Genomic DNA, 10,105 nt, shown 5'->3' with positions numbered 1-10,105 from the left:
AATTACAGGGCCGGGCGCGGTGGCTCAAGCCTGTAATCCCAGCACTTTGGGAGGCCGAGACGGGCGGATCACGAGGTCAGGAGATCGAGACCATCCTGGCTAACACGGTGAAACCCCGTCTCTACTAAAAATACAAAAACTAGCCGGGCGAGGTGGCGGGCGCCTGTAGTCCCAGCTACTCCGGAGGCTGAGGCAGGAGAATGGAGTAAACCCGGGAGGCGGAGCTTGCAGTGAGCTGAGATCAGGCCACTGCACTCCAGTCTGGGCGACAGAGAGAGAGAGACTCTGCCTCAAAAAAAAAAAAAAAAAAAAAAAATTACAGAAATATAGATTATATATATATATAATATATATAATAAATATATAATATATATTATTTATATATATTATATATATATATTTGGTTGCTAGGCCCTAAGCAATGTACTGACAGCATTTAAAAAAAAATTATTTTCAAGCCAGGTGCAGTAGCATGCACCTGTAGTCTCAGCTACTCAGGAGGCTAAGGTGGGAGGATTGGTTGAGCCCAGGAGTTTGAAGAGTTTGAGTCCAGCCTGGGAAACATCCAACCTCTTGTAGATCGAAGTTAATATTTACTTGCATAGAAAGTAAACTCCAGGGCGGGCACGGTGACTCACGCCTGTAATCCCAGCACTATGGGAGGCCGAGGCAGGTGGACTACCTGAGGTCAGGAGTTTGAGACCAGCCTGGCCAATATGGTGAAACACCATCTCTACTAAAAATACAAAAAAATTAGCTGGGCATGGTGATGGACACCTATAATCCCAGATACTTTGGAGGTTGAGGCATGAGAATTGCTTGAACCCAGGAGGCGGAGGTCGTGGTGAGCCGAGATTGCACCATTACACTCCAGCCTGGGTGACAAGAGCGAAACTCTGTCTCCAAAAACAAACAAACAAAAAAAGCAAGCAAGCAAGAAAGTAAACTCCAGTAGATTTAATACTCTTAGCTAAAAGATGCTTGGCAAGAAATGTATAATATTATTAGGAAAATCTATGGACTTTTATGAGAATTTTCATTGAGATAATCCTAGATTCACGTGAAAGTATAAGAAATAATAAGAGGGCCGGGCGTGGTGGCTCACACCTATGATCCCAGCACTTTGGGAGGCTGAGGAGGGCTGATCACGAGGTCGGGAGATTGAGCCCATCCTGGCGAACAAGGTGAAACCTAGTCTGTAAAAAATACAAAAAAATTAGCTGGGCATGGTGGTGGGCACCTGTAGTCTCAGCTACTTGAGAGGCTGAGGCAGGAGGATGGCATGAACCTGGGAGGCGGAGCTTGCAGCGAGCCGAGATTGCACCACTGCACTCCAGCCCAGGTGACAGAGCGAGACTCCGCCTCACACACACACACACATACACAAAAAAAAGAAAAGAAATAATAAGAGAGATCCCTTGTGGCTTCTGCCCCGTTTCTCCCAGCGATACCATTTGCAAGTAATAGTACCATGTCACAGCCAGGATATTGACACTATTCAATGCACTGGTCTTACTCAAATTCCTCCAGGTTCACATGCAGTTGTGTGTGTGTGTTCCAATTAGTTTTATCACACTTGTAGGTTTGTGTTTCTGTTGCCACAGTCAAGATACTGACTTCTGGATTTTAAAAACATTTTATGATGTATTAAAATTGAAAAAACGAATGTGGATACTGTGTAAGACCTTGTGTTCGTTTTTTGAAAAATAGTTTTCAAAAATTGAAAAACTAATTTTTCCCTGTATATTTATTATTGATATCTGAGGAAAAGCATCTACAATTTGCTGAACCAAGTGGCTAGACAAGAATCCACTGTCTTTAGTTCATTTCCCCTATTTGAGAAATTTGAATTAGGTTCCCTGTTCAAGATTGCTAAAGTAAGGCTTGCTTCAGAAATTTGGAATAGCATAAACCACTGAAGGAGAGGAGGGTGTATCACCAGCAGTGTTAATAGCATCTGGTGCCACCCGGCCAGCCTTGCAAGGCTTTCTGTATTTGTAGAGAAGGCCCCATGCAGGACCATCCAGTGAGCAGCTGTTGAACTCGTGCTTTCCAGGCACAAGACACAGTTCCTGCCCTCAGAACTCCCAGTGGGGGAGGTGAGAACAAGGAGCTGATGCGACAGCATGAGTCAGTCCTGAGGTGTGCGTTCTGCTGCTGTTCCAAGAGGGAAAGGCTTCGGGCTGGGATGCAAGAAGGGAGGGCGCCAGCAGGGAAATGAGACTGGGAGGGACCTGGAGGGCTTGGCAGGAACTCGGCAGAGGGAGGGAAGAAGAGAGGGCAGGCGGAGGACTGGTGTACGCAGTTTCAGATGAATTCTGAGAATGGCTGCATAGAAAGTGTGTTTTACTGTTTTTTACGACTGTCTGGCACACTGCACACCACTGAACACTGAGTAAGTTTTCCATACACTGACGTAGAGTTTTTAGTGATAATTCTTTTTCTGCTAGAGATGAAATTTGTCACTTAGGGCATCACATTTTATCATTGTCTTTGTTTCTTTTCAGTTCCACCTGTGGTTATATTGTAAATGAAGCATCTAACATGTGCACAATTTGCAACAAAAACTCCTTGGACTTTAAATCTGTCTTTCTCAGTTTCGATATGCTAATTGATCTGACTGATCACACGGGCACCCTTCATTCCTGTAGTCTCACAGGAAGTGTTGCTGAGGAGACTTTGGGCTGCACGGTAAATAGCAAAAACGAAGAAATGCTTAGAATATTTCCAAAGTGAATGCTTTCCCCCCAAAAATAGAGGTGGTTTTGTCAAACATTTGATAGAAATTAATTCACTAATAAACAGTTTGGGAAAAAATCATCTTGCTTTAAACACACATTGCTTTCATGAACAAATGTTACATATATTAAAATCCTAGCTAATATTTACTATTATGGGTAATGACTGAGGCCATTAGCCTAAAATAAATAAACATGATGTTTTAGGGCTGGGTGCAGTGGCTCACGCCTGTAATCTTAGCACTTTGGGAGGCTGAGGAGGGCAGATCACTTGAGGTCAGGAGTTTGAGACCAGCCTGGCCAATATGGCGAAACCCCATGTCTACTAAACGTACAAAAATTAGCTGAGTGTGGTGACGTACACTTGTAATCCTAGCTATTCAGGAGGCTGGGGCACGAGAATCACTTGAACCCAGGATGTGGAAGTTGCAGTGAGCCAAGATCACACCACTGCACTCCAGCCTGAGTTACAGAGCAAGACTTGTCTCAAAAAAAAAAAAAAAAAACACCGAGGAAACATGATGTTTGATATAGTCAAGTAACGGTGTAAAACAACAAGTCGGAGATATTGATCAGTCATAAGGTGGTTTTTCTAGGAGGATTTGGCTGTGTTTCACCTACTCAGTTACATGAAATCAGCTACACGTTTTCTCCCTGGTTTGCAGCTACAGAACAGCAGCAGATAATACTTATGGATTAGCATGTGCATTTGGCAATAGGCACTTGCTTTTTATTGTTAAAACCAGCTCATGAAATTTACCATTAGACTTTAGTTCCAAATTCTGCTTCCACTTTATTGAAGGGATTTTTCCTTGCTGAGCTACCTGATTGCCTTTAGAGATTCTGCTTATCTAGCCTTTCCTGCCTCATCTTCTCTATCAAAACAATTGACTTGGCTGGGCATGGTGGGTCACACCTGTAATCCTAGCACTTTGGGAGGCTGAGGCAGGAGGATCACTTGAGGTCAGCAGTTCAAGATCACCCTGGGCAACATAGTGAGATCCTGTCTCTACAAAAAACAAAACATAAAACAGCCAGAGAATAATAGTGCATACCTGTAATCTCAGAAACTTGGGAAGCTGAGGTGGGAGGATTGCTTGACCCCGGGAGTTCGGGGCTGCAGTGAGCTGTGATCATACTGCTGCACTCCACCTTGGGCAACAGAGTGATACCCTGTCTCTAAAAACAAAAACAAACGGTTGAGCTATAATTACTGCAAATTAAAATTTCATTTCTAATGAGAAAGTTTGTTTCTCACTGTTGTCAAAATGAATTTTCTTTGTAAACTTCAGATATATTTGTCTCATCTTTTTTTTTAACCAGGTAAATGAGTTTCTTGCAATGACAGATGAACAGAAAACAGCATTAAAGTGGCAATTTCTCTTGGAAAGAAGCAAAATTTATTTAAAAGTTAGTGCATTTTATAGTGCTATATTATTCTATATATTTATTATTCTATATATTCAAACCATAAGAAAAACCTAGATAAATTTGGGAAATTTATTTCTAATGCCCAGTTCCCAGATGTGCATAAGGACTCAGCTACCCTAAAAACAAAAGAAATAGCCAGGGATTTTTTCATATTGTATAAAGGAGTTACCAAAGACATCAAAGAAAATAGACCAACAAAAAATATCCTTTAAGGTTAAATCCAAAAGAGGGGAAAGCGCTTTAAAATCAGAGCTGCCAGGTGCAAAAGTGCACACCTGTCATCCCAGCTACTTGGTAGGCTGAGGTGGGAGGATTGCCTGAACCCAGGAGTTTGAGGCCAGCCTGGGCAACATAGTGAGACCCCTCTCTTGGCCCCTGAACCCCAAAAGGTCAGACTAGGTTGTCCCCACCCTGAACCCCCTGTGGTGTTCCCTTCGCGTAATGAGCAGTGTGAAACAGCACAGTTAAGTGCACGGTTGTTGGGAAGACAGATTTGGTCTGAATCCTAATCCCCCCACACCTCAGCCTGCGAGACCCTACGGAGGTTAATTAAGTTTGCTAACCTGCAAAATTCCGTGATCCTCCATCTCTGAAGGGCCACAGCTGTCTCCTGAGGCACTTCAGTGTTGGAGGATCCTCGAGTTTTAGTGTTCAAGGTGTCAGAGGGGGAAAAGTGCAGCCAGACAAACTCCCCTGCTGCATATGAGAAAAGTGGGACCAAGAAGTCTTGCCACGGCTGTGCGCGGTGGCTCACGCTTGTAATCCCAGCACTTTGGGAGGCCAAGGTAGGCGGATCATGAGGTCAGGAGATCGAGACCATCCAGGCTAACACGGTGAAAAAAAGAAAATAAAAAACTAGCCGGGCGAGGTGGCGGGCGCCTATAGTCCCAGCTACTTGGGAGGCTGAGGCAGGAGAATGGCGTGAACCTGGGAGGTGGAGCTTGCAGTGAGCTGAGATCTGGCCACTGCACTCCAGCCTGGGCGACAGAGCGAGACTCCATCTCAAAAAAAAAAAAAAGTCTTGCCCTGGGTCACAGGTGAGACTGGACCCAGCCAGCCTCATTGCTTCACTTCATGGTTCTCAACTCTTTTCTCTTGTGTTCTCCCGCAAGTCAATGTGCTTCCGTTTGTGTGGGTTATATCTACTGATACTTGCTCTACTGGAGCTTAATACTGAAAATAATTTAAAACATTCTAGAGCACACATTCCATTTGTGTCAGACTAATGGTATCATGGAGCCTCTAGAAAACATCGTGTGCTGATGGGAGAATTAGTATTACTATGAAATTAGTTTTCATCTCATGGACATCCTGCAGGAGCATTTGTGAATGCTGCATCTCCTCCATCTCAGCCTCATAAGCAGGTTTTCCCATTTTCCATGGCCACCAGCACATCCGAATAGTTTGCAGACATGGAGTCTCCAGTGGCCTTACCAATATTTCTAGGACCTTGGCTTAAGGCCTTTCCCCAGGCCAAAGAAAGAAAAGCTGCAGTAAAATGCTGCATCTCTTCAATGGTTAGCATGGACCCCTAAGTACTATCTCTTTGCAAGTCAGGGCACGCTCAGGTCCTTGACCGACCCTGTATGCTTTCCCTCCAGACAGGAGGCACCTCTTGCTAATGAATCTGATCAACTTAAGTTCATGGGAACTTAAGAGTTTTCTAAATTTGATTCAAATACAACAATGAATGACCCTCAAGTGGATACTGCACTTTCCCAGAGAATGTGTGTGACAGATGTTCCACGTGGCTTTAACAAATATTCACAGTTATGGACAAGCTGCTTGGTGCGTTAGGTAACACAGTATTTTACAAATAAAAAGATGTAAAATCCAAAACCAAAATCCAAAAACCATGAGGCATACAAAAATAAAATAACACATGTTGAAAATTAACTCATTAGTGAGGGAACCAGTAAGATATAGGGAAAAGAAGGATTCAAAGGGAATTGGTTCATGACCAGCCTGTCCAAGATGGTGAAACACTGTCTCTACTAAAACTACAAAAATTAGCCGGGCGTGGTGGCAGGTGCCTGTAATTCCAGCTACTCAGGAGGCTGAGGCAGGAGAATCACTTGAACCCGGGAGGCGGAGGTTGCAGTGAGCTGAGATCTCTTGCAGCCTGGGTGACAGAGTAAACCTCTGTCTCAAAAAAAAAAAAAAAAAAAAAAGTAATTGGAAGAATAGATACATAGGCAGGCAATGTAAAATGCTGAATGAGTTTGCTTGTAGATGAACCACTGGGCTCCTCTACAGGGCAGAAGCAGTGCATCTTCACTCAGACTTCCATGAGCAAGGTCATTCGAATCACTGTCAGCTTTCTACAACCTAGTTCTAAAACAGCTCAGTCCGTGCAATGGGAGGTGTAGCTCCTGTAGAATCAGACAGCTCTGAACGTGTTCTATCCAATGCCAGACTACTCTGACATTCCATCGAAAGGATACCCACTTATTGCCCATGTAAAGTCTTTCAAAGTTTTCTTGACATTGGTACTTTTTTTCTCTCAGTCTTGAAATTAAAGTGGTTTATATGTCCTTCCACTCTATATTAAATAAAATGTTGGTTAAAGTGCTGTATAAATTGTAAAAAACAAGACTATTAAAATAAGACTATTATTAAATTATATCATCGTATTCCTGTAGTCTCACAGATTGAGTCCCTGCTACAGCTTAAAGTCTATCACAGTTGGTAGTTTGAACACACAGTAAGCCCTTTTTCCTAAATTTTTTTTTTTTTTTTTTTTTGAGACAGAGTCTCTCTCTGCTCGCTCTGTCACCCAGGCTGGAGTGCATAGTGCGATCACAGCTTACTGCAGTCTCAACCTTCCCAGGCTCAAGTGATCCTTCCGCCTCAGCCACCAAGTAGCTGAGACTACAGGTGTGCACCACCACGCCTGGCTAATTTTTATATTTTTAGTAGAGACAGGGTTTCACTTCATTGGCCAGGCTGGTCTTGAACTTCTGGCCTCAAGTGATATACCTGCCTTGGCCTCCCAAAGTGCTGGGATTGAGCCACCTCACCCAGGTATGAGCCACCTCACCCAGCCCTGCATTAGACATTTTTTGGGGGGGGAGGGGGGACAGAGTTTCGCTCTAGTTGCCCAAGCTGGAGTGCAATGGCGCAATCTCTGCTCACTGCAACCTCTGCCTCCCAGGTTCAAGTGATTCTCCTGCCTCAGCCTCCTGAGTAGCTGGGATAACAGGTGTGCGCTACCATGCCCGGCTAATTTTTTGTATTTTTAGTAGAAATGGGAGTTTCACCATGTTAGCCAGGCTGGTCTCAAACTCCTGACCTGGGGTGATCCGCCCGCCTCGGTCTCCCAAAGTGCTGGGATTACAGGCGTGAGCCACCGCGCCCGGCCACACTAGAGTTTTAATCCCAACTTTCCTACCTGACAGAAATAGCATGAAAAGTGATATAAATTTTTATAGAATCAGTCAGAAGCCGGGCCTGTAAATTAACTGTACTCTGAGACTGGAACTCTTTCTATCATCTTACAGCTTTAATGGAAGTTTATATTAATATCTGTAAATAAAACTTTCATTGCAGTTGTCTATTTGTGATCATTGATTTTTCAACTTGATATACAAGGGGATTTTAAAAACTAACCTTCTGTCTCTTTTTCTGTTTCTCCTTGCAGTTTGTTCTATCACACAGAGCAAGGAGTGGATTGAAAATTAGTGTACTCTCGTGCAAGCTTGCAGATCCCACTGAGGCAAGCAGAAACTTGTCTGGACAAATACATGTTTAAAATGGTCTAGCATTTTAAACTGTGGAAAAGCATATGAGTTTTAACTCCCTTTAAAATGGAATATTAATTTGAAAATTATGGGGAACACATTTTGTTTACATGTGATGAATATGTTTCTAGAAATCGTTACGGTGGAGCTGGTCTGGGGTGAGTCTGAAGGCCTCTCTCATCTGACCTCCATTCTTAGAAGGCCTCCTACTGTCTTTGCCTTGTCTCCTCCCAAGTTGGAAAATGTTTACGTGGATTAATAAACAGATTTAATCTTCTACAGATTTGAATGATTTATTTTCTTAAGCCAGTTTATTCTTTGTTTTGCTTCCCTGGAAAAAGAGTAGGACTTCAAGGGCTGGGCACGGTGGCTCACGCCTGTAATCCCAGCACTTTGGGACACTGAGGCGGTCAGGAGATTGAGACCATCCTGGCTAACACAGTGAAACCCCATCTCTACTAAAAATATAAAAAATTAGCCAAGTGTGGTGGCATGTGCCTGTAGTCCCAGCTACTCGGGAGGCTGAGGCAGGAGAATCTCTTGAACCTGGGATGCGGAGTTTGTAGTGAGCTGAGATCGAGCCACTGCACTCCAGCCTGGGCAACAGAGCGAGACTCCATCTAAAAAAAAAAAAGTCGGACCTCTAAAGACTACCTTCTGAGAGCTGGGTGGTGACTCGTCATCCGACAGGATGAGGGCGAGGGGCTCTCTGCACCGGGTGGGAGTAGCCGAAGTCGTGGGCAATCCTGTGCGACTGCTTTGAGCACCTGGAGCTTTTCTAGCCCCTGGTCTTCTCTGGTGACACACTGGAGTGCCCAGTGCTTGTGGAGACTTGCTGGCTCAGGGCTGACATGACTGAGTCTGAATCAACAGGGAGGAGACCAACTTCAAAAGTTTCATGAGCGTGCCTGGGTCTCAGAACTCTGAGGGGGACCTACTCAGGACATGAGGACGACAGCTGCCATTTTATCTGTTTGCTTTGCAGCAGCCACAAAGTAACCTGCTCAACATCACACCTTTGAGAGTCACTTACTTCAGGGCACAGACTTCAGCCTGTGAAGACCCAACGCTAAGGTCAGTGTTGACCCACATCCTGGGAGGTTTGACCTGGTACTTTCGAAGGCTACACGTCCTCCACGACAGGATTGGAAAAAAAGGAAAAAGTGAGTATATGAAACTGTTTCCTAAGGCTGGTGTTGGGAGATAAAACTATCTTGTCAGTCATGTTTTATCTGGCTTTTACCAGGGATGCAGGTTCACCCCTAAGTGTCCAAATTGTGGTGATAAGGTAATGAACGACTTGATCTAGTTGTGCACAACAGGCCTTCCATCCTTCCATCCTCCCTTGGGAGAAATGGGGGGGGTTGTGAAGCAAGGTGAATGGGGAGGGTGGACAGGGAAGGAAGGAGAGGAGAGAAGTGAGGGTGCCGTGGCTGGTGCTGGCTTGGCTCCCACTGTTGGTTCAGCAAGAGTGGGTATGGTGCCCCCTCCACTGAGCCCCGTGTCCAGGAGCTCAGGAGATGCCACCTTACTTGGTTAATTTTAAAACATTTTGTAGAGACAGGGCTCTTGCCATTTTGCCCAGGCTGGTTTTGAATTCCTGGGCTCAAGTGATCCACCTGCCTCAGCCTCCCAAAGTGCTAGGATTACAGGCGTGAGCCACCATGCCCAGCCGACACTTAACATTTTTAAGAAAAAGAGGAAAATAATTATATGAAGGTTTTAGCATATTTGAAAGTTAATATAAAACTATCTTGAAAACAAAGAAACTATACCAACATTTACACCAAAGATGCGCCCAACAATAGTCTTGTTTAAAAAAAAAACAACTGAGGCTGGGCGCGGTGGCTCACACCTGTAATTCCAGCATTTTGGGAGGCCGAGGCGGGCAGATCACGAGGTCAGGAGATCAAGACCATCCTGGCTAACACAGTGAAACCCTGTCTCTACTAAAAATACAAAAAATTAGCCGGGCATGGTGGCGGGCGCCTGTAGTCCCAGCTACTCGGGAGGCTGAGGCAGGAGAAGGGTGTGAACCCGGGAGGCGGAGCTTGCAGTGAGCTGAGATTGTGCCACTGCACTCCAGCCTGGGCGACAGAGTGAGACCCTGTCTCAAAAAAACAAAAACTTGTCTTGGCCTAATTTCTCCTCCAGTTGCCACTCCATTTCTCTTCTTCCTTTATACCAAATTGCTTT

The 10,105-nt window shown here is 44.6% G+C and overlaps 1 non-coding gene across 1 annotated transcript; it reads right to left on the bottom strand.

The window, feature by feature from the left end:
* Window positions 1–1,738: 1,738 nt before the first annotated feature.
* On the bottom strand, window positions 1,739–3,915 carry LOC111524047. The gene is made up of 2 exons (XR_003308196.1): window positions 3,794–3,915; window positions 1,739–2,684 (listed from the first exon to the last, which is right to left on the bottom strand). It is a non-coding gene; the product is annotated as an uncharacterized LOC111524047 (transcript).
* Window positions 3,916–10,105: the final 6,190 nt, after the last annotated feature.

This window comes from Piliocolobus tephrosceles, unplaced genomic scaffold, assembly GCF_002776525.5.
Source record: "Piliocolobus tephrosceles isolate RC106 unplaced genomic scaffold, ASM277652v3 unscaffolded_29022, whole genome shotgun sequence".
NCBI classification, from domain to species: Eukaryota; Metazoa; Chordata; class Mammalia; order Primates; family Cercopithecidae; genus Piliocolobus; species Piliocolobus tephrosceles.
Note: the sequence above shows the minus strand (reverse complement) of the source record. Positions and strands in the feature narration are given on the sequence as shown.